Source organism: Neopelma chrysocephalum, unplaced genomic scaffold (genome assembly GCF_003984885.1).
Source record: "Neopelma chrysocephalum unplaced genomic scaffold, ASM398488v2 Primary Assembly neopelma1_22b, whole genome shotgun sequence".
In the NCBI taxonomy this organism is placed as follows: domain Eukaryota; kingdom Metazoa; phylum Chordata; class Aves; order Passeriformes; family Pipridae; genus Neopelma; species Neopelma chrysocephalum.
Window position 1 is genome coordinate 12,288,123 of NW_020897690.1, and position 23,735 is coordinate 12,311,857.

General features: G+C 39.6%; 1 long non-coding RNA gene across 1 annotated transcript; it reads left to right on the top strand.

The window, feature by feature from the left end:
• The first annotated feature begins 24 nt into the window (after positions 1–24).
• LOC113966059 lies at positions 25–23,160 on the top strand. The gene is made up of 3 exons (XR_003533697.1): positions 25–229; positions 22,140–22,264; positions 22,444–23,160. It is a non-coding gene; the product is annotated as an uncharacterized LOC113966059 (long non-coding RNA).
• Positions 23,161–23,735: the final 575 nt, after the last annotated feature.

Consider the following 23,735-nt stretch of genomic DNA (forward strand, 5'->3'; position numbering starts at 1 on the left):
CGCGCATGCGCAGTGGCGGCGGCGAGGTCCCTCCACCGTCGGCTGGGCCGGGCCGGGGCGGGCGAAGAGAGTGGGTCACCGGCCGGAGCTTGTGAGGGACCGAGCTCGGAGCCGCCGCGGCCGGGGCCTCAGAGGGAGCAGCTCGGCCTCCTCCTCGTTGCCCTGCAGTGTCACGGGTCCCTCCTTAGAGGCCTGGCTGTGGCGGCAGAGCCGGCCCCGGGGAGCCCGTGTGCGTGGGAGGTGACAGTGTGTCGAGGTTTGCTCGCCGTCGGGGGTGAGCGAGGCTGGAAAGGGCACTAGGTCTGAGTCTTGTGTGCCACAGAGGCCTTTGCAGGTGTGCAATAAAGAGCTGTGCGAGACCCAGCTGAACTCAGGCTGTGGTTTCGGAGATGGGGACCTTGTCACCGCACAGAGCGGGCGCAGGAGTGTGTGCTGGGCCTGCGGGCAGCTGCTGCCGTAACCTGCCCAAGGTGAGATAAAGCTTATCGAAACGCGCTCATAACGATGAGAATAGTGTGCGAGTCTCAGACGTGTCAGCTTTTGTTCCAGTTGCCTCGATAAAATATTCAGAGGGCTTTAATTTCTCTCTTCAGTTCTTAGATGGTGAGCTTTGAGGACCCTCAGTAAGTGTTCCTTTTGGTCATCCACACTTAACTGTGTAAGCTGTTAAAATTCAAGTTGCAAGTAATTACCGTTGTCATTAAAAAATTCAGAATATAACTACAGATAGTTGGTACTTACTGCCTTTCTCAGTAATTCGAACTGTTACAGATTTGGTTGTTTCCACACTGTTTTACCATAGCTAGTGTCCTGGTCTGGAGTTTTTAACTCTTGTTGGAATCTGGAGTAGTTTTGCCCTGGAGAAACATACGAGAATAAATTTGAGAGGACTTGGACTGTGCTTCAAAGTGTTTTCACCGTCCTTTTACTGTCTGTGCTGTTTCATGCCCCAGAGAACCGGTTGGTGGTGATATGGGGTTGCACACAGTTCTTAAGCTGCTCGATGACTGAGAAAACTTTTTATGCTTGCGTGCACCTGCATTCAACATGCTGGTCAACTTATTACCATATTTGTTTGAGCTACTTCAATGCAACGCCTGTCTTCTAGGTTTCTAGCTACAGCTGTATGAGATCCTGCCCCAGCACATGCCTTGTGGAGAGGCAGAGGTCCAAGAAGTTGATATTCAGGCATAAAAATTAGGTCACATTTATAGACGGTGCTGTAATGAGGACAGAGCTTGGTCACAGTAGGGGTGCCAGGCAGTGCTGTGTAAAACAAAAGCTTTGAAGGTGGCCTGAAAGAGAGTTGAAGACAAAAGCCTGGACTTCCAGGCTGTGTTCCAGGCACCTGTGTATGTAGCAGAAAAGCAGGACAAGATTTGCTTTCCAGGGGCATAAGCAAGGCCTTGTACAAACATCCAAGTCCCATATTCTCCTTCCCAACTGTAGTTGCTGTCTTTCTGTGTGAGCACACAGGCTGCCAGCAGCATCACAAAGAAAACTGGTAAACTCAATTGCATTTGCCCCTAGTGATTGTTTCAGGCTTGTGTGTGCTATGCAGTACATGTTGCTTCTCGCTTAAATAGACAGCCTCCCGTCGCATGCTTGAGATGGTGACTTGAGTGTGGAATTAGCAGGGGCACTGGGAATTGCAGGGAAGTTGTGTCCCCTGACAAAGCCAGATCTGCTTTGCTGTCTGCTCAAAGTGTTGATCTTGTCTTAGTCAGCCTTTTCTTGTTCCCAGGACTGGGGCCCATCTCTTTCCCATGCACATGCTGTGTGCCCAGCTCTCAGGCATGACCAATTCAATAGGAAGCATACCTTATCACAGGGATGTTTTTACTGAGGGGAGCATCTTTAATGAAAGTGCATCATGCAGAGAATTAATGTGCTGCATCAGTGAAAGTTTTTAAATAGCACTTAGCCAGGTATTTTCTTACCTGTGCCCACTTTTATCAGTTGGTTTACTAAAAATCACAAGGCCCACGTGTATTGCAGCAATATTAAGTGCAATGGAATTTTACACGGTACCAAATGGTTTACAGAATCACAGAATGGGTTCACTTCAAAGGGACCACAGTGAGTCATCTGGTCCAACCTCCCTGCTCAAACAGGGTCATCCTAGAGCACATGGCACAGGATTGTGTCCAGATGGTTCTGGATATCTCCAGTAAGGGAGACTCCGCAACCTCTCTGGACAACCTGTTCAGAACCACCTGCCTAGTAAAGAAGTTTTCCCTCATATTCAGGTGGAATTTTCTGTGCATCAGTTTCTGCCTGTTGCCTCTTATCCTATTGCTTGGCACCACTGAGAAGAGCCTGAATCCATCCTCTTGGCACCTTCCTTTCAAATACTTATAGACATTGATGAGGTCCCCTCTTGGTTATCTCTTCTCAAGGCTGAACAGGCCCAGCTCCCTCAGCCTTTCCTCATAAGGGAGGCGCTCCAGTCCCTTTATCATCTTCATAGCCCTCTGTTGGACCTGCTCCAGGAGTTCCCTGTCTCTCTTGTCCTGAGGAGCCCAGAACTGGACACAGCACTCCAGATGTGGCCTCAGTGGGGCAGAGCAGAGGGGCAGGATCACATCCCTTGACATGCTGGCAATGCTCTTGCTGATGCATCCCAGGATACCACTGGCCTTCTCGGCCCCAGAGCACACAGCTGGCTCATGGACACCTTGTTGTCCACCAGGACCCCCAGGTCCTTCTCTGCAGAGCTGCTTTCCAGTAGGTCAGCCCCTAGCCTGTACTGCCTGGGGTTATTCTTCCCCAGGTGCGGGACCCTGCACTTGCCTTTGTTGAATTACAGAAAGTTCCTCTCTGCCCACCTCTCCAACCTGTCGAGGTCCTTCTGAAGGGCAGCACGGCACTCTGGTATCAGCCACTCCTCCCAGCTTTGTGTCAGCAGTGTACTTGCTGGGAAAGGATCTGCCCCTTCATCCAAGTCATTGATGAATAAGTTAAACAATACTGGGCCCAGTGTTGGATCTTAGGGGACATCACCAGTGACAGGCCTCCTACTAGACCCTGTGCCACTGATTATGATCTTCTGAGTTCTGCTGTTCAGCCAGTTCTCAATCCACCTCACTTACAATCCCAGAAGACCCATAACTCGTTGAGAAATAGCAACAACAGCAATGTAAATGGTGAGAGTGCAGGGATCAGTAGGAGAACTGAGGATGGGAGAAGGGCTGTGGATTTGCGTAGTTCCTTCTCCCGGCTCCTTGATTGGCTGTCCAGAACCAGCCCTGAAAATTAAGAGATGTTTTTCTGCTGAATAAGTGCCATGTGTATTTTGCTGGCTTCCTGTTACATGCTTACATAGGCGGTTGCTTTGTGATATGGACAAAGGTTCACCTGAAGAAGTGCAAATTGCAATTGCTAGTCTGGCTGGGTGTGACATGGCTCTACCTGCTGTTCATTTTGAACCTGGCTTGAGTTGAACACCTTTTCCCTTTCTAGTATACAAGGTCTATTTTTTTATATATTACCTTTCAAATAAGAAAATTAAATACAGCTCAGCAACAACTCTGCTCACTCTCTCACCCACCTGTAATAGCCTCAGAGAGCTGGAAAGGCTCCTCTTACTTTTTTCGATAATATGTGGGGAAAATTGCAGGTATCTCCTGAATTAGGGAAGAACATCTCAGGGTCCTATCCCAGGTTTGTGAGATGGGGGGTTGGGGTTTTTGTTTGCGGTTTTTTTTTTCACCCTTTGGCTGCATGAAAATTGACCATGATAGTTTTCTCATCATGCAGAGGGAGTTACTCCAGTGTAAAGCTTATTGAGGCATATGAAGAGTGGTGAGTGCCTCATGATTAGGATAATTTAAGTCTTAATGTTTTTAATGCAGGAAGAAAGTGATGAGAGAAAAAAAATGTTTGGAAAACAAGCCGAAGGATCTTTATCGTGAGTTGGGATAAGCAGAGTTGAGAGAGCAAGGTCCCCAGCAGCTGTGTGAGGCTCCTGTGCGGGCTGTGGCCCTGGGCTGCAGGGGTCAGGGGAGGGCTCTGCCGCGCAGAGGGCTCTTCTGTGGACTGAGAGGTGTGACATCAGCCACCGGGACAGCAAGGACCGACCTGGAATGGAGGAGCATGGCCTACCAGTAGGGATGTTAGTAATGTGTATCTGGAGGTGCAATGGCAGCTGATGGAGAAGATCCATAGGCAGAAATGGCTGGGGTAGCGTACTTTTGGTCAGAGCTGCTCCCTGCCCCAGCCCCAGGTGCAGCTTCCTAGCGAGAAGAGAGCTCTGCCAGTTCTCTTCCTATTGGGGAGCTGGCTCAATGGAGTGGCTGGGTGTGGTGGGATGCTTTCTGGCTGACACATTCAGGCTGCCTGGAAGTAAAAGTCTTGGATGCTTTTGGATGGAATGCTTGGGTACTCTTCAGCTCCATCAAAAGGAAAAGGCTGGTCTCTGAAACGGAATTTATTCTATTCCCAGCTTTGTTCTTAGATCTCTCTCAGGATCTAATTTACATCGCATCTGACTGTTTAGCTTTCAGTATTCCTACTGTTCATACTTCTGTACCATGAGAAAAAGGGGGGGGTTAAAAATTATATTGTCTGTGGCTTCACTTGTTGGCTATGTTGCAATTTGTAAGATTATCAGGTAGCTAAAATGGTGTGAGAGAATATGTATAATCTCTCTGTACATCACTGAATTAAAGTGAAGGTTTTACAATTCTTACATAACCTCTTTCTGCGTGTTAGTTTTTTGTTTCGTTTTGTTTTGTTTGGGGGGGTTTTGTAGTTTTTTTGGGATTTTTGCATATCTACGAAGTGGTAATAACTTTTTACTCCTCGGTAGGTTGAAATAATGCTAGGAAGTTGTCACAGTTCAGAAGTAGCTGCTAGTGATTGTTGCATAGTGATTTGTACTATTACAATTTCCTAGCAACAGTATCCAATAGTTTCAGACAACTCTGTTAATCTAGGCATCTCTAGCAGTGTTGCACAAGTGCAATTTGTGCTATAATTTCTAAATTTTTAATAAAAAAGACTTAGGTCTTATTAAAAATAAGAACAGCAACTGTTTGGTTTTGTGTTTTGGAGTGTTTTTTTTTTTCCTTTTTGGTAGTGTATTTGTTTACTGGGCGTCTTTTGCATTTTAATAGAGGCTCTGAAAAAAGTAAGGATTAAAGTTGTTATCTTCGCTGCTCTGTCAGGTAAAAAGCAATGGATTCCTGCAGGGTAGCTTGTGAGGTCTTGGTGGCATTTTGTACGTTATTCTTTAAAAGTACTTGGAGGCTTTGATGACTTTTCAGAGCCTGCAGTGTGAACTCTTGTGATTTGCATTTGTTCCCTGCAATTTGCAGCTGCAGGCACTGCACTAGCTTTGTTTAAATATAATGCCAAATGCCTTTAAAATAGGTGTTTGAACTGTGGATTAAGGAGACTACTTTTGTAATATTAAAGGCCTTTTTACTGTGCACATCAAATATCTAACATTCAATGCAATCTTCTTGAAGCCTTTTCTATATTCTTAGCAACACAAAAAGAGAAGCAGGGTCTTTAGAAATGCCTTTTGTGTCATTTTCCTAGTAGCCTTTCCTTCTTAAAGTTTATTTTAAAATGTGACAAATTTGGCACATCAGAAATGAGCAATAAGAGTCAAAGTGCTGTTCTGCTTGCAGTTTAGTTGTACTTTACTTGAATTTTTGCTAGTAACTCAAGTAAAGTTATGTTGGCAACACACCTGCCATTTATCAGTGTTGTTACTTGAAATGTGGACTACTGACCAAAAATTGTATTCATGCTGTGCCTGGCAAGTTTTACCAAAATACTGTGTAGGCAAGGGAAATCTAACCCTTTGTTAAATACAGATTTCACTATGGTAAAATAGAGTTATATACTGGAAAAAAAAATTACATGTAGTATTTGACTTTGATTTTAAACATTATTCTCTTTGCATACACTGTGAAGGGGAGAAACTGGCCATTGTGCAAGTTAATGCAATCCTGTATTCTCTATATCCTGGATAATTAATTATTACACAATATTTAGCATATTTACATAGTGTCTCAAAAAATTTGTGAATTAATTTATCATATTAAATTTAATCTTATCTTTTTGAAAGTGGAAACGGGTTAAGAATTTCCCTATTTAGTTTGCATTCAGAATCTGATTAATGTTTTCTGTAGTTATTCATGTGAACAAGTTCTTGATTTCCAAAATGCTCAGCTGAGAAAGATAAAAATGTCATGATACTCATTTGCATAATCTTTAGTGCAGTAACCACCTTGAAAATGCTGTGGGTTTGTAGACTGAAAAAAATGTGGATTAGCTGAGTAAGTAATCTGGTTTATGAACATAAAATCTTGGTGGGATGGCAAATAGTTTACAAGCAATCTGGAGACTGAGCATGGTCATGTAATTAATTTATTAATAATTTTAAAGAATAAATCCACAGAAAAATGTCCCGTTGAATTCATTAACAGAGCGGAGCTTGAAGTCACTGAATTAATTGCTCACAGGGATTAGCTCATGCATCTCTGCTTGTTAGAACAAGTTTTCTGGTGCTCTAGCACTGTTAGTTCTATACTAATTTTGCATTTGCCTGTAGATTAAGGCTGTGGTATTTTTATTGCAATTAGGATATAAATTTGAGTAAGTTAATAATGACAACAGTATCTCTAAGTGTTCATGGGCCATCTGTGAATGTTATCTGCTTTGCTCACTATTATATTCTCAATGCAAGAAAAAAACCCGAAAGACGAAGATGCAAAATGTAGTGCAGTATGTGACATCTGCTTGATGACATCTTGACTTTGTTGGTTATTTGTCAGTCTCACTTGTTGTCTTTCCAAATGCAAACTAGGAATTCAAGTGCTAGATAAACATTGTGGTGTATGCTGAACTAGTCAGACTGCACCCAGTGTCTTAGCCAAGATCTCTACTGAGTTGCTACTGTGCAGACCAAATGATTGAATAGACAAAAAAGCCCTAACTAAATTTACTCAAGATACTCAAGAGGAGCCTAGTTGGAGCACAAGATTAGAATTTAGAGAAAATGTTTCTGGGTTCATTTTTTTTTATTTAGTTTGGTTTGGGTTTTTTTTATCTTTGTTGGTTTGGGGTTTTTTAATATGTATATATCTATATATATAAATAAATCACAGACAAGCACAAATTCATACTTTATTTCTGCAGCCAGTGATTTTTAAAAGTCTCATCTGTTGATCCTGGGAAATCCTTAGACTCTGTGTGAAGTGGCCAAGAGAAGCAAATTGATACTGCTTAGCATCAGTGCAATTTTCGAGACAGTCCTAAAAAGATCATTTCTTCTTGAGTAAAAAGTGTTCCATAGGAAAGAAAAAAATTAAAATCATTGAAACTACATAAATCATGGGCTGGGGTAAAAATGAGTGGATAACAGTTGCAGTAGAAGGCATGGCAGAGCCTGGGTGATTTATGAGCTGGCTATGAATCAGCGCTATTGCCGTGCCTTGAAACACACACATCACACAAGCAGGAAGCCTGCAAGGCACACACTGTAATCCTTTTGCTTGTCAAAGCTTTGGTTAGGCTCAATTTGAATGCTATGTCTAGCTTTGGGCATTACACTTCTGGACTCTCTCCAAATCTTTCCTGTCTTTCTTGAAGAGAAGAGGATACTCTGAGGTCTAGGGAGCATAGTCTGTGAAAAGTGATTGAGAATTTGGGTTACCTATGTGGTAAAGGATAAGGAGAAGAAGGGGACTGGAGGAGATATCTGCAGAAAAGGAAGACTTGTTCTCTGTGCCTTTACAGATGGACTCAATTTATTATGCACTATAGGCCATTCTTTATATACTAACCATACCTCACACATGTTTGGGGGTTTTTTAGTTGTTTTTAGTTTTTGTTTGATTTTTTGGTTGGTTTTCTTTTTCTTTGTTGTCTGGCTTTTTTTTGTTGTTGGTTTTTTTTTGTTGTTTTGTTTTGTTGGTTTTTTTGGACTAGTAATGACCCTACTAGAAGAGTCTGTTTTTTTTACTTTCTGTGATACACTCAAGTGGGTAATACGTAGAGGAATTTTGGTATTTGCAAGGATGATGTTTGTTTTTTTCTTTCAATAATTAGGTGACTACAATTTGAGAAGTCTTGTGTTTTCTTTCTAGGTTTTGGTAGATAAGTCCAAGGATGTGAAAGGCCACTGCAAAGGGGGAGGGACCGTCTCTCTCTGTGTCTGTAACAATGAAGAAATAAAGGGATTAACTTTCCAGCAAGGAAGATTCAGGTTATATCACAAAGAACTTTTTTCAGAGAAGGCCAGAGAAGGCTATTCACACTAGAATAGCTTGCTTTTGAAGGTTTTGAAAAACAGGTTAGACATCTGCCACAAAAGATCATGCACAACTGATTCTACCGAGAGACAGGAGAGGAGATTAGATGACCTCTCAAGCATTTTTCCAGTTCTGTTTTCTGTGATTCTGTCAATTCCATCGTTATTCATTAAAGGCCTGTGCCTTCACACAGAGAAGTGAGCACTGAGGCTGGCTGTATGGTCAGACTGTTTAACCCAGTACACCATCCCCAGTGGGAGCTGAAAGCAGATGTGCAGGGAAGACTGTACAAACACGGTGACTACACAGGACGATACTTTTTCTGTCGATGGCTTCTGTGTATTTAGTAGCTTTTGTTAGATTCCAGTTCCATAAATTTATCTTGTGTCCCTTGAAAAAGTTTGAGCTGTTAGTATTCCTGCTATTCCACAAGCAGAAGCTCTTGCAGCTCAATCATGTGTGTGAAGACTTTCTCTTGGTTTTAACCTGACCCCATTTTAGCTTCATTTGGTGCTTCTCGGTTCTTGTTTTTTTAGACAGACATTAAAGACTCACTCTCTCCATTGCAGCTAAAGACTTTAAAGACTTTTACCTCATTCATTCTTAAACATTTCTGTGTCTAGACTCAAGAGTTCTAGCTTACTTAGCTATTTATTATATGGTAGATGATGCTTGGATTCTCCTTGTTGCCCTCTTTGGATCAGATGGAGGGAACAAACTGCAAGCAGAAGTTAAGATGCAGACTGTAGGTAGCAAAGAGATGTTTTCTCAATTTCTTTTCAAATAAGTGATTTTTTTATTGTACTTCTGTTGAGCACTAAGTTTATGTTTCCATTATCTGGCTGTCCTAACCTCAAGGCCCCCCTTCTTAAGTAATAATGGTCAACTTATTGTATATATGACATTTGGACAGCTTTATTCTCCTGTGTATCTTTTACCGTTTGTCTGTAGCAAATTTCCTGTGCTGGTTTATTGCTTAATTTCTAAGTCACATAAGGTGATTTTTCATTATGAGCCCTCACTTTCACTATCCTAAATAATAAAGTAGCGTCAGCAACTTTTGCCACTTTGCTACACCCCCTTTTCTAGCTTGCTTATAAATACAAGGAGCAGCATGAGTCCCAGGATAGATTTCTGTGAGGACTGTTTACTTCCCTAACTCTTGTAGGTAATTATATTCTAATTTTTGACAAGTTCTCTATCTGTGCAAGGGCCTTCTTTATTTCTTGGTAGGTGCTTAGGTTCCTTAAGCCTTCTGGAAATCCAGATAGATTGTATAAACTGGATTTCCACCGGCAATGTGCTTTTGGGCATAAAAATAAGACAGTAGTAGCAAACAAAGTGATTATCTTTTATATGAGAAACTGTTCTCTTCACCAAATACAAATTTGTTAGTTTAATTACACTATCACATTTCTAGTTCTGACACACGGACTTGCTGTGCTTTTTAATTCTCAGAACACAATTTCATCATCTGCGTCTTCATTTTTTGAATACTGGAATTGGTAATAATAAAAAAATATAATCATAAATGGATGCATTTTACTGCTTGAAGAAAGATTTTGATGAAGAACATTGTTAACTGAGTGCTGTTGAGTATTTCATGTTATACAATAAACAGTTTGCAAAAACATTTGAGTCTTTTAAATACTAATCATGCCTATTGAAACAAATGAAATAGTTTTTTCAGCACTGTTTAGTGTTGGGTTATTGCTGGAATTATTGACAAAAAAATAGGTGTGTTGTCTTTTATATTTCCTAATTTATATTTGAATACCACTCAGCAGACTGTGTGGGTGAGGAAAAAGATAAAGTAGCTTCAAATCAGGGTTATGCTCTCCTGTCATGTTCATTGCTCTGAGTTTGGTAAAAAGGGTGAGTTTACTTGCTTGTATTAGGTAGATATATGCAGCCCTTTGCAAAAAAGAAATTTTGCTAATTATGTCATTGTATAAGCAAGCTAAGATCTCTGCTCCTCTAATGGAAAAGAGTCTACGATTAAAAATTTAATGCACATTTTTAGGTAATTAAAAATGATACATCCAAATACTTTTCAAGGTTTTTCCCTTCCCCCAATTCCTTCCTTCCTCCAACACACTCCTGGCGTGGGAATGTGTTGTTTCCTGTAGCAAATACTGAGGGCTGATATGAACAGAAGATATTGTCTTGTTCACCTTTCATCTTTTATGATTGAAAGCAAATGTTTTCTGCATGGTTTTGATTAAAAAAAATCCCAACACGCTACAAATATTTAAATTCTTCTCATGAAATGTTCCAAGGAATTTGTCTTCTCCAGCTAAGGATCTGAAAATGCATATAATTATACCTAATAATTTCACCACTGTCAGATTAGATTGATTTTTAGTGACTTTTGTGCAGATTAGATTCAACTCAGGTGCTCAAGCTGAAAGGAGGTGCATTAATCTGCAGTGACGTTCAGTCTCTCCCAATTAGCAAGTTCTAAGAGATGTTAGATATTGCAAGTTTGATGATGTGAAGCATTTTTGTTCTACCATGGATTTAGTAAAGTTAAGGATGTTTAGGCCTTCAAAGGCACCATCAGCAACTTAAGTGTTGGGGCTACAAAAAAATTTAAAAAAAAGAATCAACAATTCATGGAAATAAAGAATATTCCTGACAGATTAAAAGGCTGGAGACAAATGATGGTGGTTAAATCGAGACTTTGAGGGAGATGTTTAAAAAAAATACATTTTCTGTGACATAAGGCTATAATGAACACATCTTTGTGCAACCAAAAGTGTCTTTTAAAATTTCGGTTCGTGTATTGACTTTTATAATGTGCATAACTTTGCATGTAGTGGTTTCCCTAATGCTGCATAACCTGGTTATCTGTCACGTATGTGTTTCTGTGCAGCTGAAAGTCACACATTAATTTCTTCAAACTGCATGTAGCCAGACCATAATTTTCATTATTTTCAAAGCAATAGTGCATTAGCATTACAGAAACGAACAGTGAAACACATAATACTGAAAAATGAAGTGTGAAGAAATGACATTGCAATGTGTGCATGTCTTCTGATTTGGCAGAATTAATGCTGGCAAGTCTTTGCTGTAGTTTAAAGTATGTGTGTATTGCTTAATTATCTCAGTTACTAAATATACTTATTGCATAATCTGGGGTAGCAGTAATTGAGTCCGTTACTGTAGATAAACAATTGACAATTTATAGTACTTCAGGAAAAGATCTTGACTGTAAACAGATGTCACAGAATCTAAAATATTGATGCTATCTTACTTTTACCATGATGAAAATCTTAATGTGTGCTCTGCCAATGCTTGTTGAAAATTGACAATATTTCCTTTTTATTTCTTGGAGAAAGCAGTCTACTCCAATTATATTAATTTTTTTTTTCCTCTTCACACTTCCCTTAATTTTTGAATAAGCTGTTAATTTATTTTTGTTTGTTTAATATTGGTATTAGCTAACATCAAAAAAACAATTCATTTTAGTAACTTAACAAGATTGGCTTTTGATTAAATGAGAGCAATATGGGATGTGATTTTAACTGATGGAGCAATGATGATTTTGTAGGTGGGTAGACAGTTTTCAATCTCCTACTTAAAAACATGTAATAGGTGGATTGTATTTCAGGAATGTTTGCATAAATCCCAAATTAGTGTTAGAACAAACAAAAATCCAACCTAGGAGGAGCTCAATATGAGTACTGGAAACTAGTTTGAAAGGCATGGCAAGGTGTAGGGGTTCTCCTGCAGATCATAATCCCTTGTAATTTTAAGGTTGAAGTCCTTATATTTTTCAGAATGTTAGCCTGCCTAATCCCAAAGCAGTGGTCAATATCCACTTTCCCACTTCCATAAAACTCTAACTGATTGTTTAAAATTGTACATTAGGTTCCAAAGAGGGAATTTTACTACATCTGAAATAATCCATATAAGAAATGGGCTTAGTTAAGTGTGGGTTGGTTTTTGTGTTGTTTGGGTTTTGTTGGTTTTTTTTTTTTTCCTGTATTGGTGATTATGGTGATTATGAAATATCTACTGCTTTAAAATATCTAACTTCTGCATCATAATCTTGTCTGAGTGATTTCTGTTTGGATGGAGCAAGGCCTAGGCTGATTCCTCATGGAAGCAGTGGAAAAGTCTCCATTGACCATAGCAGAAGCTAGAATTGCTGCAGAAAGAGAAGCTGCTTCATGTGCTTAAGAAGATGTCTCTAAAACTGGAAGTCTCTGATGTCTTACGAGGATGAAGTTATAACTTGTATGAAAGACTTGGTATCTAACCATCCCCTTGCTTTGTTAGGTTATGTATTCTTATTACATTAGATGCCATGCAGCAGTGGTAGATTGGATTTTAATAAATATATATATCTATATGAATATGTAGGGACTTCAGTATTATGTGACTGGAAGTCACATACCCAGGCACAAATATATATATACACATATATTTACACACAAAAAAATATAAAATATTTATATATGTATATAGAAGTGAGTGTATGTAAAAAGCACTTCAGAGGGCTCTCCTACCATCATTAAAACTTTGCTATAGAGTACAGTAGGAGTGAGTACATGCCTCCTGTCATGCATAATTTTTCTCCCAGTCTCAAGGGGCAATTCTGTTTTACGTCTGCAGTATGAAACTGATCTCACAAATACTTAGCCCAGAAGTGTGCATTTAATCTTGGAAGTAGGCCCACAGAATTTAATGAGCCCTCAGATGGTAAATTCTTTGGGGCTTTTATTTTCCTTTGTGCCTTATTCAATGGTAAGGACAATCTCCATTAGCTTTTACATTAGCTTCTCCTGTTACTTACAGCAAAATGCTTTTAGGTTTTGGCTTGAAAATGTTAATTGAAACACATAGGCACAAAAACTCTGAGGCAAAAAACAATTAAATTAGAATTATTCCAAAATTACATCTGAAGAATTTGAGTTGGCTTTCTGAAATTTCAAAAGCTACAATTTTGAATGTTGCTCCAGGAGTTGTCTGATTTGGCCTTCACTGAAAAAGGGTCTTACAGAAATAGTGATTTTGTTTTAGAGAGGAAGGATTGTAGACCTTGAATAGTAAAGATTCTAACCTGCTGATGAACATTGATAGTGAAGGTAACTTTGGCTTCTGTGTAGCTGGGAGTAAATGTAGAAAACCACAGCTTTTGTTAGCTCTGTTGCTGACAGACAGAGGTATCCGTTCTTACCCATCAGAGTCCTTTGAACTCCATCCAGTTAATAGCATTCTTCCAACTGATTGCACTGGCTCTGGTGAGCCTTCTCTTCTTTGCTTCCCAAATCACCTGCCTAAAATAAGTTTTCTGCAGGCTGGGTTTGCTCAGTAGAATTGCTGTGGTCTGACTATATATTTATTAATAAGCTGAATGTAAAGCACAAGCTTGCTTTAGATAATTGACACCTCATATTTTTTTCTTCCCAGAAGGTTTCAATCTTTTCTTTTGGAGCAGGGGGTAATTTAACCTTGCCAGCAGAGAATTTCTAAACTTTGTAAGTTTATAAACTTTGCAAGCTTTTTGATACAGTTAGAACAGCGTTTCTATTCTACTGATGTAAAACAATGACCAGAGCTCAGTCATGAGGCTTACATGATGATATTCCTTTAGGAGCATGCTTTGAAAGAATTCATGGGAAATTGTGCATAGTTTCTTGCGTATTTTTATCTTGAGGGTTACTCTGCTAGCATCTGTTTATCTTCTCTTTTGAGAAAAAAAGAGGGGAGTAGGAAATGGGAGGAAAAGGAAGCCGTAATAAATACAAATGTTGGCAATAAAAACAAACTAGTCTATCATTGTTATGAGGGAATTAGGTGAGATGAGTTAGTTTGTGTATTGGTTTTTATTTTAAAACTGTATTTGAAAGGCACATTATCTACTGCATTGGTTTTCTTGTTAAAAAATGGTGTTCTGGCTCAGCAGTGCTGTCAAGGAGTACAATATGTCCCACCTCATTAAGTACTACCTTTTTTCTTCTCCATCTGTCTAGAACAGCAGGAAAACTTGTTTTCAAACAGAAAAATAATCAGTTTTGTGCATTTTCTTTCTTCACCTCTGTATCTGTGTGCATCCAAAAATTCAATCAAATTTCCAGGGAAATGCCTCTAGAACAACAATCCTAATAAAGGCACCATTCAGAACATCAGGGCCTGTTTGGTATATAGCAAGGTGGTCAACTATGAGAGCCCAAACAAAAAAATATCATAGAGTCACAGATTGGTTTGGGTTGGAAGGGACCTTAAAGATCATCTAGTTCCAACCCTCCTGCCATGGGCAGAGACACCTTCCACTAGAGTAGGTTGCTTTTATTGGACACATGAGGGAAGGAAAATCTACCTATTTAATAGAAATAGAAACTGTGGTTGATTGACAGTATAGCTGAAAGAAATATAGAAAGGGAGGTATTTCCTGCTCTGTTTGAATATGTGATAAGGAATTCATCACTGTTTGGATGTTAGGAGCAGCGCAGCACTTGTGCCTAAAAATGCCTGATTTATATGGAAGTAAATAACTGTGCCATATACAAGAAAACTGCCGTGGAGGTTATTTGGTTCATTACAGAGAGTACTATTCAGATTACGGGCTTGATCCACCATAACAAAAGGGTAATACCTGTCACTTGCTTAGCTGGGTAGACAGCAGCAAACTGCAGATGGTGGTTTTACTACTGGAACTAAGAGAAAAACAACTCCAAAAGCCAGGAAGAAAAGACAACAGCAAAACCATCAAAACACTGCCCATGTTCTCAGGTAATTGCTTTCATCACCATTCAGCTTTTGGGAATTCCAGTGTTCTTCAGGTTAGGGTGATTTTCCTCATGGGACTCATCTGTGCTGTCTCCTTATTCTTTACAGCAGCAGCTCAGAGGTCCTGCAAGAAATCAATTTTAAACCTGTATTGTCTTTCTGAAGAATAGTCCCAAAGACTGAATGAGGGGCTCTAATTAAACCTTTTGCTTTCAGAGGCATCAGATCATACTGATACTTTTCAACTAGTTGGAGTTGTGATATTGAATGAATAAAACTGTTAACTTGAAAAGGTCACTCCTTTGCAAAGTCAGAGATAGTGGCTATGGGCAGAAGTTGGCTGCACAGGAGGCCTGAAGTTCTACATCAGAGGCTGGGTAGAAAATTGTATTTTGCATCTGAGGTAATACCAGAGGATGTGTAACTGTGTGAATGAGTATTGTTTGCAATACAAAAAGTTGTTTCTAAAAAGTAAATAAATGCAGGTTTAGAAAGCAGCAAATAGGCTAAAATAATTTAATCCCTCAATCCTAAAATATTTACATCCTTAGTTCTATTTTAGACACAAAAGGTAAGAGACCCCAGTGAGTAAACAGAAGAAATAAGCATGCAAATCAATTTCAGTCAACAGACACCAGTTACTAATTTGCCACTGGGTGATGTTTAACAATCTGAGAGTAATGAAAGGAATTTTCAGGGAGAATAATTTACTGTATTCTGGGCTATGCATGTGCTAAGGATGATGTCATACCCTGAAAGGATATCTATGCAGACCATAAATAGTCTTTCAGCTGCAGAGATTTAACACTTATTTTGCAAGATGAGAGTGTATTTTCAAATAAAATGCTTTTCTCTTTCTCTAAAGAAGGATATTTCAAACTATAAAACAAGTTTTATTGTTAAAACTGTGCTAAACAGTGATATGCTGTAATGAAAAGTGAGATGCACGTAACAAAATAGAAGCATGAAATGAAGCCCAGGAATGGAAGGGGAGGCGAGACCTTGAATCCTTTTGGCACTATGTCATTTACTTGCTTTGCAGCCTGAAGCAAGACCCCAGTTTGCCTCCCAAGAAGCAGGGACAGAGGTCACAGGGTTGCACCCTGCATTACAAGGTCGCGTGTAGTTCAGTTAGGATTCAGTGTGGTGTCTCCTAGCCTTGGTGCAAGTGTAGCTGTCTGTCTGAAAAGAGTGGGACTCAGACAGTTTCATCCCCAAAAGCTTTGAGAACCTCAGGTTAAAAATGTGGTGGATATACATGCTTGCTCTCCTAAGACTTGCACTAGCCAATGCCAATGCTCCCAGTATTTAATAAAATTCAGATCTTGTGTGCATTCAGATGAGTAGCAAAAAGCAAGACTTTGTTTAGATGCAAAAGTGTAACTTTAAAACAATATTTTAAAAATTATAATATTGTGCTTACTCCTGACTGATGATTAGCCCCAGCATTAGTATAGGACAACTGGAATGCAGTTAATAACCTTGAGCAGGTACTATTTTACCTTCCATGGCCACAGCCCATGCTGTTACTTCGTCAGACTGACAAGTATGACGAAGGCTGTCATACTTTGAAATGGTTCAAAAAGGAAACATAGTATTCCTGCACTGTCTTTGACTTTCTTCCATTGCCTCTTTTCCATAGCAAGCTTCAAGATCCCACTGGGACTTATGGTATTTGGGCATTGTATTAAGCACTTTATCTAAGCTCTCTGGAAATACTTACTTACTGAACTGTACTCATGCACATCTGCTGTTCACTTATTATACTGGAATGCTCGTAGACTTTTCGCTTTTGCATTATGGGAAACCATCTCAGAAATGGCACTCTGGAGAGTTAAAACTTTTTCTGGAAAAGACAGGAGGAAAAGAACGGTATGAAAATAGATTCATATAGAATTAAATAAATTTATGCTGCTCTGCTGGTTCTAGACTATATGCTGAATCTTTTTCTCATTTCTCAAGTGTTTAGCTCATTCTTTGCATGGTCTCCATGTTTGTTACATTTGGGGAAATGATTTTTCTGTACTGTCCATGTGTGCTAGAATTTCTGATACATGAGTATAACATATAATAATATATAATTATTTAACATATAATTGCTGAAAATAATGTGGCTTGTGTTTAATTTAACATAATATTTGACTGGGGATGGGAGAAGTAGAGGGAGGTTTCTGTGGCTTGTTTGTGTAATAGGGATGAAAACATAGTCTTCCCCCTGGATCCACAAGATTATTCTCGAGGTAGAACTATTTGCATTTTGTAAAGGAAGAGTTAAAGAATGCAGGCAAGCCACAAGGTGGGAAGGAGAAGTAGATCAGGCAGACCTTCCTTATTGTGTCTGTGCCAAGCAGTCCTGCTATGGCTGTGGCAGCTGCTGTAGCTCTAGGGCTAAAACAGCAGCTGCCAAGTACTGCCTCGAGGTGCTGGATTTTTTTTTTCTCTAATCCCTCCATTCTGGGCTTGTGCTCAGCCACAGTGCACTCTGTTCCCATACAGGATTTAGGGAGTGGGTAGTAAGCATTAAAACAGCTCCAGGTGGAGGGATTTTCATCCACCTTGTCTAAAATCAGTGCAAGTCTGGAAGGAAGGTAGTGAATATACTAAGATCAAAGATCATTGTTACACAGCAAGACAGAAGGAATGCCCTTATCACTTAAAGGTATCCTGAGTCAAATATTTTATACTAGTATATACTTTGAGATTGTGGAGCTGTAAAAATTTAGACATCTTCCTAATTCTTGAAAATTGTTTAAAAAAGAAGTCTGAGTGATGGATTATTCCTTGGTTTTACAGAAAAATGTCTTTGTACTTTGCATAAATTATTTGAGCTCCACACACTTGACCCCCACTGTTTCCAGAAATCAAACTCCTAGGGAAAGTATGTGAATTCCCATGGTCTGGGCAGACCATAAGAGAGAAACTGAATTAAGACACAGAGGTGAGTCTTGCCTTTTGCTTTTGCCAGCAGCTTGCATGTCTACAAAGCTCACCTGCAGCAATTACATATTGTCGGTACATTTCAGTTACATGTGTACTTAAGGAGAGAACTAGCTAAGAATCATCTTCAGCATTATTGCCCCTGCAGACTCCTGCAAGTTGTAAAAAACAAGTGAACTGCAAATTACACTTGTATTGAAAAGAGAAATGAAACCTAAGTTCATCTGGAAGCTGGGGAGGTGACACCATGTGTTTATAGTGGCCTGTGTAATCTTTTTGTGGGTACTCATTTTGAGAGGTGTCAGAGAGAGGATATGGAGTTAGACCTATGGTCTGACCCAAACCATACACTGGTGCAGGTGTAGCTGATTTGCAATGTCATTTTGGTAAATGGTAAATATAATTAAATAATTTAGTTGCAGTGGGTGTTGATCATTTTAAAAACCTAACAGGGCAAGCAAACTGGAATCTAGGTTAGGGGTGGAGTGCTTTGACTGAAAATAACATGTAGGAATGCTACTCAATACACACTTTAGGAACATTTTCCTAATGGGAAAACCTACCAATTACATCTTAAGGGCTTGTTCTACCTGGAAAGTGAGTGGTAAGTAGTGTATTTTTATCACATTAGTCCACTTCCTTCACCTGCTAGTAGTTTCTTCTCATGCTTGTAAACAAAAAAAAAAAAAGGCCAAAAAAAAAAAAGAAATGTTCTTGCTTTCTTCTACTGCTTGTGCTTCACAAGCCATATATATAAGAAATAGTTCCTAACACAACTGTTTATTAAGTTTCAATCATTGCCTCCACTAGAAACCTACTGAAGGCTAATGGACTATCCAATTGTCACTGAAGGCATAATTTAATGATGTAGTATCTCTACACTGATGAATTCAGCCTTTTTAATGTGCTTAATCTATGGTGCGTGAAGCTGATGGTACCTTTGCTTTGCAGACCTGTCTGTGGAAAGCCCATTTCTTTTCCTTTTCTCTTCTGCACGTGATAAACGGAACCTATTTATTAAAGAAGCCATCAAGGTACAAAGTTGAAGCCTCAGGAGCTGCTTTTACAGTCCCTTTTCAGAAGGCACCTCCTCCTTCAAGCAGTTGTTTTCCAAGTGGCCTCCGGCACCCCCTACATAATTGCCTTGTTTGACATTTGGCAAAAAATAATATTGCTGGCCCGCTGTGTGAACAGTGATGGTAAATAATGAAGGATAGATGGAAGCAGTTGGGTGAGAAATCTGTGACAGGCTTTTATGTGAAAACATTCAGTATCTGCTCTCACTTTAATCATTTATTATTTTTTAGTCAGTGACAAAAACATCCTGCTGAAATAGGAACACTGGGATCCCATCTGCGGGGAGAATGGGTGGTGTTAGACAGATCTTACTATCGTGTCGACGCGACAGTATATCAGGCAAAGATATTAGTTGCTAGTTTTACTGTTGTTTTTTAAGACTGCTCATGAAAAGTTCCTCTAGTCAGGCTTATGAACTTTCAAGTGGCTGCATAAAATTATATCTTGTCTTTGTTTATCCATATCATAAAGTTATTCCAGAAAAAATAAAATAGAGACTTCATCTTTTAGAAGTTTGCTATACCTTTATGTTGCCCTCAGGCCACTTCTATTTTTCTTCAGAGAAAGTGCATTCGGATTTCTTCCAGAATAGGACCACTTAGTAAAGGCTGGACCTGTTTGTGATAAATCTTCAGTCCTTTCAGTCACATGTATATTTGAATGAAATGTAATAGTTATTTTTCTTTCGTCTTTTAAACATACACATTTTGTTGCTGTGGATTAAGTATACTGAAACATATCATTGTTTTGACAAAATTGTCCTAAAAACACAGGACTCACCTTTTTTCCTGTTACAGAACTTAGAAATAAGTATAAAAGCAAGGTATGACATATGGAATAGCAACAGGCTGTGTAAGAGTGATGAATATGTTCCAGGTTTAATGTAGATGGAAATGGAAGCACTTTCATACCTGCCAAAACCTTTTAACAACATTTTGAAAACTGGGGTTTACATTCTTTGAAATGTTTATACCTAGAAGCAACCTCCTACTTTGGCAAACTTGTTTTAAATCCTCTTGGACCTCTGACAACCAAACTGACAAATATACTGATATACCCCGATGTTGTCTAAGAGCTTGTTTTCACAGAATCACAGAACCAACAGAAGGGGTATGGTTGGAAGGGACCACAGTGGGGCATCTAGTCCAACCTCCCTTCTCAAGCAGGGTCATCCTAGAGCAAGTTGCACAGGTTTGCATCCAAACAGTTCTCGAGTATCTCCAGTGAGGGAGACACCACAACCTCTCTGGGCCACCTGTTCAATAGGAGAGTTAGCAAAACTAAAAATTTAAGGACTGTGATTTGAGAAACTATCCCCCAGTGAGGAATTAACACTGTTATCCTCTGGTGGTTTCTTCCAGTAGGCCCAATAGGAAAAGTATAGTATCAGTCAAGATGAATTTTAGGAATATTGGAAAAAAAAATTGCAAGGGTCACCAACAGCATACTCTTTTACCAAATGCTTTGCTTAATCATTCACAGTCTCCTGCAACTCCTGATCATTCTGTGGTACAATATTACAGCATAGATGTCAGTAGCACCGTGTGGCTGCTATTCAGCTTGCACATGGTGCCAAATGATTTAATAGCTATTAGGCTGTCAAACCAACATGATATCTTTAGGGCTAGGCTTACCCAGTCCAGTTTTGCCAGTCCAGTCTCACTGTTTTTGTGTCCTTAATTTTCTCCTCAGACACAGAATAGCATCCTAGTTCTGGTCCAATACAGGGGAAGAAGTGGTGTGAAGGAGACCTGTTCTCCCTCTAGTCCTTTCCAGCAAAGGAGCAAAGCAGACAAGGGCTGGGTGCTTATGGGCTCGGGGAACATTCATGGGAAGTGAAAGTGCCTTGCATTCCTCACCTTGGGAGATGAAGTGGTATCCTTACTCTCCCTCTGGGTATCAGCACAGATCCCAGCTGTCCCCTTCTCCCACCCTTACAAGTCAGGTGAGATCAGATCAGCTGGGAGGTGAGATTGGGTTCATGAAAGACAGACACGTTCTTGTGGTGCTCTCTCTTTCTTTTTGCCATTTGCTCCAAAGGGTGTTTTTGTTATTATCAAGAAAAAAAATCTACTCAGTACAGCCACAGTTCTCTTGGAGCAAATCAATTATTTGGGTGAGGAGTACAGAGATTACCTGCTTCTGTTGTTTGGTTTTGAGCAAAGGAGCTTTTCCCATCTTTATTCACTGCATGTCATGGGAACAAATGGAGGACATAAAGCACTTCATTCTTGCCCAGGCTCAAGGGGAAAGAAAATAAAAAAAGAGGTTGCATTTAATAGAAAGAAGTCTGGGACCCTGGAGTGGAAGCTGTGTATGACTGCCTCTCAGATGATGCTCCAGTTCAGGAAAATTGGTGAAAGGACATCTGTTGGCAAATTGCTTTTTTGGGTTATTTAGAGCAGCAAGTTGAAAAACAGAGGAGATGAGGATATGTGGGATCCCAACTGACCATAAGAAATCAAATTGCACTCTTTAAAAGAAAACTGATTACTAGACATATTAAGCTTTAATCTTATTTGCAGTTAGTAGCCCCAAAGAGAATGCTTTGTTGGAGACCTTCCAAGAACAGCTATTGCAGACAGCTTGTAAAGCAACAACGATGCGATGGAAATAATGCAAATACAGTTCAACATTTGCTATAATAAAGTTAGTTTATGACACCCTTTGTAACAACCTCAACAATAAATGCCAATTTCTTCATTGGCAATTAGCTCTGGTGAGACAAACACTTCCCCAAAGTTGACATGAAGACAGTATTTACATATTTCTTTCTTTTTACAAAATGGACTGTATCTGGCACATAAGTGTACTTTTTATTTATAAGATTTCTAAGCATCATTTAAATACTGAATGAGTGAAAATGACCTCCACTAATGTACTGCTTCTGTGCTTTCAGTTCAAATGGGATGCTGCTTCAGATGCAGCAAGCTGCCAAACCCTGACACAGTGACCTGCTTCAGCGGGGCAACACTTTAATTCCGGTTCTGTGAGGATTCTTTGGCAAGGCTTCTCCTGGCTGTTGTCCTCATGACACTAAGCCATGCTGCTGACGTGAATTATGGTTAAACATATCTTATCTGTGGGATCTGGTCACTGGTGCTTCTGTTTACCTTGCAGATAGCCTGAACTTCAGTTCCTCATCTGCCCAGAGCCTGGTAGCTTTGGCATTTGTGTTGGTCAACCTCAGTTGACCTCTCTGCAGCTGTAGGTGGGCTGCAAATGTAGGATAGAGACTTATGTAGGTAACTGTGCCCATTAATGCCCGGTACAGTACAAATTACACAGGGGGTTCCCCTATATGTTTTCCTTAAACCTGGTATTTTGTGGGGTTCTGGGAACATCAGAGGAGTGGTACAGCTTGGGCAAACATGTAACCAAAGAAAGAAAAATACCTTTATTTTTTTTTCTTTCTCCCCTCCAGGCAACTGTGCAGTGTGTATGTTAGAGGAATTTGAGAGTCTTGTGAAATCAGAAGGCTACCATGGACTATAATTGCAAACTATCACAAGGATTTTTAAAATGTATTTATTTGTTCTCATGACTTGGGGATGTACATATTTTAAAAGATCCCTCCAATAGTAATTTTACAAAGTTGACTTAGTAGTGTTGCACAATCCATAAACCGGAATCCCAATACACTTCTCTTAATGCAAATACCACAAACTTAGTCCTTACAGACTACATTTTTGAAAGTTCACTTACTCTAAAATTACATCTTTTTATTTACATGGTTTAGTAAATTCATACCACTTCTTAAAGTGTCTTTGGCTGTATCTAGACATCTCGCATTGACTTTTTCTTTTCATGAAATTGATAATATTTTTGCTAAGTGAATTTCCTGGACTTGGTTGCAGTGTAATAAAATAGATAATCGAGGTGTCATAAAGGCATTCCACCAGAGGGATTTGGGATATATCCTACAGCATCATCAGTTGTAACAGAACAACTGTTAAGCTGCTTGTATACAACAAATCTCAAACTTTTTAGTGTAAATTGGAAATACACATTTTTTTTCCCCATGGGAAAGCCTGATACTTCTTGTATTATCTACCTGTGTATAAGCACACATATATTCAGCCCCCAGCCTATAAATGCTAAATGAAGGCAGCTCTATAGCTTTTGTGTGCATTATGTCTCACAGGGAAGCTACCTGTCATAGTAGACGCTCCCTGATGAATGTATCAGCTGACCAATACAGCAAAGCTCAAGCGTTTAAGTTGTTTAGGCACACAAGGTATCCCATTCAGCTCACTGAAGGTGAACATATGTGAGAGCCCTGTGCTGGGCTAAGAATGCCTCCTTGTCCTACTGTTTATGCATTGGCTACCTTGGTATTTTCACAGGACTGTTTACTCTGTCACCTGACTACAACTTTAAGCATTTTTCAAAATGTTTTTTATTCGAACTATTTCTGTCAATATTAGTCAAATCCTCTTTTAGTCTAATCCTCAGGTCACCCTGGCTAGATGTCTCCTCAGGAATCCATCCTGCACTTTTGACTCTTCTTCAGTGAGAGGAGAGCAGGCAGATGGAGTTCGAGTGCAACCACTGTGCTGCTGCCTGGCACTCTCCTGCTTAAAGAGGCTGGGCCTGAAACAGCTTCAAAATATAAATCAAAATATATGGAGAAATAGGGTCCTGTATGCTACCTAGCAAACTAAGTACTCATCCTCAACAGATCTGGATATGAGGATTCTGGTCTTGTCTGAAGAA